The following is a 7,633-nucleotide window of genomic DNA, read 5'->3' as shown; positions in this document are numbered from 1 at the left end:
CAACCTCGCCGTAGCTAGGACTCTGCCCATCTCATTCGTACCCCACACATCTACTGTCAGGCTTATACCCACGACACCTCGCAACTGCAGCGCATCTCTGGCCAAACCGCACGCACCTCTTCTGTCTTTCTTTTTTTTCTTTTCCCCTTTCCTTTCCTTTGCTTTCTTTTTTTTCTGCTCTCTCTCTTTCCTTCCCTCTTCTTCTTCCTTCCTTTTTTCTGTCTACCGTGACCTTCCAGCGAGCTTGCCTTCCATGGCTGGCTTGATTTCTTCCCTCCTCGGCCACCCCCTCCCCCTATAAAAACCGAACCCCCACGCCGCCCTCGCCCCGTTCCACCCCCATGCCGCCCTGCCCGAGCCCCACGCCGCCCGCACAGCTCGCCGGAGCTCCGCTTCGAGCTAGCAACAGAAAACTGATGCTGCCTCCCCGTCGCCCTGCTGCCTCCCTGACGCCCGGAGCCGACTGCCCCCTCCTCCGCCACCCCACCCCCGCCGGCGACCAGCCCCCACCCTCACCGGAGCAGCCACCGGAGCTGCCCAGCTCCTCACAGCCACGGTGAGCCTTCTCCCTCCTCTAGTTTTTCTTTTTGTTGTTTTTTTCCATCGTAGGATCTTAGATCACTCGGTTAGATTAGATGTGCATACCCCTTCGGGTCTTACAAAAAAAACCGGAGCGGTTTTTCTGTCAGTTAAACTGAGCCGGGTAGTTTTCTTTAGATTGCGGCTGTGTGTTAGTTTTCCCTCGCAGCAAACACCCATCAGCCAATCAGAAACTGCCACGTGTACCACTGTCTCTTAGAATCTGTTTTCTCTTTTTCTGTTTAATTCCAAAATAGAGAAAGTTTCAAATTTGTTTTGATCATAGCTTTTGATCCCTTATTCCAATGGAGTTGAAACTTGTTCCAGTAGATCACAATTTTTCTGTAGTTTTTAAAAACATATAATTTGTCTATGTTTGAAATTTTCAAATTTGAATTAGATCAGATTTAGTTTAAACCTTGTTTTGCTTATTTCAGGAGTTAAAAAATGATTTTCATTTGATTCTTCTTGCTACTGCTTCCTAGTGATTATATCTTACTGTGGTATAAGTTAGAATTTTTTTAAATACTTTTACTTGGGGTTTTAACAGAAACAAGTTTCTGCCTTAGTGACGTGTAGTGAATTCTTTCACTTAGGCCATAGCAACTATTTACTTGTGATGTTATTTTTACTTGTTGTTTGATTGTAGTGCTTATGGTGTGTATTTTTTTGTATCGGTAGATCACCCGGAGTGCGAAGCGTGTTACTGAGAAGCGCTCGATCAAGACAACTATCATCAAGGCAAGTCATTTTGATCATACTATCTCCTATGTTTTTCGATGCATGGTAGTTCCACCTTTCTTTGCCCAATTGCATGCTGCTTAGGTACTTGGAAATTTTAGTATAGGTTCTAGTATCATGTGGTAGGCACACAACAACCCCGATACTTGGCCCCGGGACGACAAATTTCATATTTCTATGCTTGAGTAGACGGGATTTCGGTTGAGTGCATAACACGAGTGATACGAGGTTGATTAAATAACCAAGACCGGCTAAGACAAGATTTTCACGACCTCGTGATGCAATGCAACTCTGGGTGAAGGACGGTTGATCGGCTCCCTGGAAAAACCTGTGGATAACCCGGGATGCTGGAAACGGGCATGACATCTTGCGGAAAGCTTCACCCAGGCTCGAAGAGACGGACGGAGGCTTCAAGACCCAAGGCTTACCTGCACAGCCACAAGTCATTATGGGCTCTGGCTTGGTTGGACAACGCGGCGACTCTGGACAGGCGGTGTTAACAGATGTAGAAGAACGGTAGGAATGGATGGGCACCGACAGGGATTCAGAGGGACCCGCTGAAAGACCATGTTTTGATCATCCGGTCTTCGAACACCCTGAAGTGCGAGGACATACTCGGAGGCGATCAAATCTTGTGGGGAACGTGTGCAAAACTCTGCAGAGTGCCCAAACCTAATCGATTAGCCGTGTCCACGGTCATGGACAACTTGAGCCGAAGGCATTGAAATTCCCCTGAACTCTCGACACAACTTAATAATGATGTGGGTATTAACAACAACTCGGGTACGAGAATTGGTTGGCGGAACCATCTCGTTAACAACAAACATTGTAGTAATATTTTGCTTTCAGCCCCTCTTGTTGTAGGAGAAAATTGGCTTTATGCAAAACTTATAGCCCCATCTGCCAAATATGCATGTAGAGATAGTTGATTATTATTTTTACCCCTCTCTTTGATAACTTGCCGGCATATTCCATATGCTGACCTACACGGCTGCAACGTATCATGTTGCAAAGTACTTTTCCGACCAGGAGTGAGGCTACGACATGCCCTGGAGTCGAATGGACTCGTCTACCTGATGCTTCCGCTAGTCTTCGTTAGATATCTCATGAGATGGCCTTCAGCCACTTTATTGTAATCCATTATTGTAATAAAGTACTCGATATGAGATTTCGATTAATAAAGTTGTGTGATTGAACTCTTAATATATACATTGATGTACTGAGTGTGTACCAGCATTATCTTGGGATGGTACGGAAACACCAGAGGCTTGACTCGTCTTGATTCGGGTCGGAACACTAAACCTTTGGGTGACCAGTGGGGCCCCACACATCGCTCAGGTGGGACCAACACTCATGAGGAGCACTGGCCCAGGTTGTTGATTAAATTCCTCGGGGTAGCTATTCCCTATGCAGATTATTATGTGATTAGCAGATTAAAACCAATGTTGGGTCCTGCTGGACAAGCCTTAGCACTACGTGATTTATCAAGGGGGTCCCCATAACATCCCCGAATGTGTTAGGAGCGATCATTATGGAATCAAACACCGGTAACCGGTAACTATGGCGGCAATAACGGGACAAAGCACCCGGTAAAAGGCTAGGCCTCCCGTCGTTTACCAAGTATATAGGTGCATTAATTAAATAACATAATTTAAGATAATGATATCAAGCTCATGTTATCACATGAGTCAAAGCACCTGCAACTAGCAATGCTAACATGAGTAGCTGAGCAAAGCCTACTTAGCCAGTCAAGTTTTGCTAGGAAGGGGAACAATGTTTGGGCTCATGGCATATCAAGAGCCAATTTAATTCAGTGGTAGGCAGCGAGCAATATGACATGGAAACGAAACTAGCATAACAAGTCTAGAGATGGAATTAAGGTCATATCATCTTGCCTGTGATATCCTCAGCTTGGAATGATTCTGGATCGTCCTGCACGTACTCTCCTGACTCCACGTATTCGTTCTCTGATCCCGGTGCTACCCAACATAAGAATAAAAGCCAATGAACATAATCACCACAAGATGCAACAATCACATGATGCATGAGATGAAAAGTGAGCATGCACCACTATTTCTATCTCTAGCACAAGCAAAATAAACTACTGCAAGTTTCTGGACAGAACTGTACACTAAGCTATTTTTACATGCATGAGGATGGCATGAACAGATGCGGCTCGTGAAAACGATGCAAAACCATATAAAGAACTTTGCAAACGGAGCTACGGATCAACGGGAATCAACGAAACAAGATATGAAGCTCTACGTGGAAGAATCAACACCACACCCACAATTGGCACAAATCTGGTATTCCCAGGTTGCCAAGACATATAAAAACCCAACATGAATGGATTGGAGCAAGGAAGAACACCACAACATCAACTAAGCACACACATTGATCAAAATGACTATACTACATAATCTGCCATAATCTGCATCTTAGCTCTTTGGGAGCTACATGCAACATAGCTACAGACCTCCAAACTTGACAAATAATATATGTGGCTGTAGCCCACCAAGAACACTACCAACACCAGCAAGAATCACAGCAAAAGGAATTAAACTCTAGAAGATACAAGGGTACAAACTTTCCCAAAACCATCAGATCTCAGGGACTTAGTGAAAATTCCTGCACCTGAATTTCTGTCTTTGTTCTGAAGCTCTTTGACAGCACTAAAAACACAACCTACTGGACTCCAAATGAGATGAGATTTTACAGGGAGCTTGAAAAACATATCAGGTCCAAAATCCTAGCACTGAACTAAGGCTAGTTCTCAACACAATGACCAGCACATCCTCATCTATAGGAGAAGAAAATGTTTCCAGAATTCCCAGACTTAGTGAAATTCCAGATTTCACTAAGCTGGACTTTTTCAGCCACATGCCCACTTTGTCTAGGCATAGTTTGCATGCAAATAACACCAAGTGATAAATGACACCACTATGGTGTAGAGCAAAACCCCTACTTCTATCGCACAAAACACATGCCCTTGGGCTCTACCTATTCCATGGAAACCAAGATCAAACTTGCAACAAATCTGAATATGTCCACTCCATAAAGTTTCCCAATGGAAAAAGTAACTTCACCACTGGATTCCTTGGGAGTTTCTACCCTAAGGTCATATATAAAATGTGGGTACCTACTTTGGACAGGTGACCACAAATTAAGGGAGAGAGAACTACTTCAAATCATGCCTAGGGAATGGACATCATTTCATGTAGTTCCTACTAGAACAACAACTACAAAGGTTGAGCTCATGTGCACAATGACAAAGTGACATGGGGCTTTGAACCCCATGTTTGTGTCATGCACATCAATTTCCCAAACCTTACTACTAAGCTTCTCACACAACTATCATGCCATGCCCTCTCACATATGGACATGTGGAGGTGCAAGGCCTGCTTGCCAAGGTGGGATGCTACTCACACACACTCCTAGTCCACATCACCCACAAGCACAACATGCTCAAGATCATCACCACACACTTACACATATTATCTTAGCAACCAACTAGAACAAGGTCCACTCCATATATAAACACACAACCTAGTGCATCAACAAATGATAGTACCTACACAAAGGAGGAGCTACACAAGCTACCACTTCCTTGCTAGCTTCACCTAGGATAAGCAACTAGGAAACACCACCATGCACACACAACATGTAAGGCTAACTCCATACTTGTAGGGCCTCACACATACATGCAACTCTCACAAGCCATCCACACACACTACCTACCTAACATAGTTATAACAGTGAGAAAATAAAATAGAAACAAGATGCCATGACCACCTATGATTGTAACAGGAACGAATATAGCAAAGATGACATAAAATTTGCAGCAAAGGGAAAAAATAAAAGGAGGCGCCCTGGGGTTTGAACCCACATCTACTGGTGCAACAATCCTGCCCCTTACCACTCTGCTACTGTCAACTAGTCGACAGGACAGAGAGTTCGGCCTAGGTAAGGCATCCCCTGCAGTTAATGTGCCGAGAAACAAAGAAACAAAAAGGTGTCGTGGGGGAATCGAACCCAGCACCTGCATCAGGCACAATAGGGAACAAACCACTGGGCTAGGCTACGGTGTCTGAACTAACACACGCAACAAGACAACTGAAGGATCTTCCTCTTCTGAACTACTGCCGGCGGTCGACCGAAACAGGGGAAGGCCCTTGCCGGCGACGTGGTGCAAATCGAGAAACGGCTCATGCGGGAGGGGGAGTAAGCCCACACACGCACAGGTCCATTTCAAGTGCTATTTGCTACCGAGGGGCTCTACTACGGTGCAGCGACGGCGAGCGGCGGCGCCGGCGACAGAGAGCAAGCGCGCGACAAACCTACGGCTACCGCACCCGATCTGGACAGGGAGGAGGGAGGAGAAGCGCTACCTCGTGTACGAGTCGAGGAGAGGATTGGCTCGTTGAGGAAGTAGAGGAGGAAGGCCGTCGGGGTGGCTTCTCGTCGGAGGGGATGCGCCGCCGGGATGCAGTGGACGTAGCGCGGGGGAGGTCGGTCTTGCACCGGGAACGGGCTCCTGGAGGTGCCCTCGAGCTGCTGGAGTCGTCGTAGAGGAAGCAGGGGAAGTAGATCGACAGTGACGACGAGCTGCTACCCGTCGGACATGACGATCCCGTGCGGTCCTCACTTGTTGCGGCGAGAGAGAGAGAGAGAGGTGGATTGGGATCTGGGCGTTGCGGCGGCGGGGAGGAACCCTAACACGGTTGCACGGACGCCAAGGGGGTTAAATAGAGGGAAGGAGAGGTGAGGAACGCGGCGCGGCCATGTGCGTGCGGGGAGCTTCGGTGGAAAGCAGAGAGGAGCAAAGTGAGAGGCCGACATGTGGGGCCGCCTGCCTCACTGGAAAGGGAGGAGGACGACGCCCGCGCGCGTGAGCTGGGAAGGAGTGGGCTGGGCCGCGCTGGTTACTTGCCACTGGCGTCGGATAGAGGAGAGGGGCTGAGAGGGGTTTGAACTTTTAAAATAAACACAGCTAGGATTTAAATCCACTGGCAGTTCTGTTGGGGTAAAAATCAAAGCAAAAATGCCCCTGGCCATAAGGAATTATGGCCTATTTGAATAAAATAGAAAAACAATATTTGGAGCAATTTGGAATAAATGCAAAACAGTAATTAATTTACTGTTTTGGATTTATTTGCACCCTTTAAACCAAGATACAAATCAGCAAATACACACATTGGCATCCTCCACAGAACACACTAAATCCTGGGCATTTTTGAAACAAGGTAGGGACAAGTGAATTTTGAATTGGGGAATTAAAGAGAGAGAGAGGTTGCAACAAGACATGCTCACTACATTTGGGAACATCATCACATGGCATCATAGAACACCTCAACATCACAAAGGAACTATACCCAAGACCACCACATCACAAGAAATGCTAAGATCATATGGCAACAACATAAGACAAGGGCATGCAATGATATGCTATGCATGCATGCAAGGAAAGGAAGGGAAAAAGAATCAAGGGACACCACATGAGATCATGGCACAAATGCTATCATCAAAACACTGACAAGGTGGACCCACATGCAATAGGTTCCAAATAAGGCTAGGTTACATCTGGAGCACTACAAACTCTCCCACACCACAAAGAAGATCTCGCCCTCGAGATCTAAGACTGAAAGAAATCGAGAAATTCGGAACGGAGGTGATCCTCGCGTTCCCACGTAGCCTCTTTATCGAAATGGTGAGACCACATCACTTTGAGAAATTTGACAGTCTTGTTACGGGTCTTGCGCTCAGTCGCTTCGAGAACCGCAACTGGATGCTCACGATAAGAAAGGTCAGGCTGAAGGTCGATATCTTGAAGATGCACAGTGCGCTCGGGGGTCTTGAAACACCTCCGAAGCTGAGAAACATGGAACACATCATGGACATTTGCAAAGGTTGACGGAAGCTTGAGCTGGTACGCAAGGTCGCCCCTCTTGCCAACCACTCTGAACAGACCAACGAAACGAGGCGCAAACTTGCCTTTGATGCCAAAGCGCTGCATACCCTTCATAGGTGACACCTTGAGATAGACAAAGTCATCAAGCTCATACGACATGTCACGGTGCTTGCTATCGTAATAGCTCTTCTGACGGGACTGAGCTGCTTTGAGGTTGTCGCGAATGATCCGACACATCTCCTCAGCTTCTTCTATCATATCATTGCCAAGGATCTGACGCTCGCCTATGTGGGACCAGTTGAGCGGAGTACGGAACTTCCTGCCATAGAGAATTTCAAATGGAGCCTTGCCAGAACTAGCTTGATAACTATTGTTATACGAGAACTCCGCGAAAGGCAGACAATC

This window comes from Hordeum vulgare, chromosome 5H, assembly GCF_904849725.1.
Source record: "Hordeum vulgare subsp. vulgare chromosome 5H, MorexV3_pseudomolecules_assembly, whole genome shotgun sequence".
Lineage (NCBI taxonomy): Eukaryota > Viridiplantae > Streptophyta > Magnoliopsida > Poales > Poaceae > Hordeum > Hordeum vulgare.
This window is presented reverse-complemented; position numbering follows the sequence as displayed.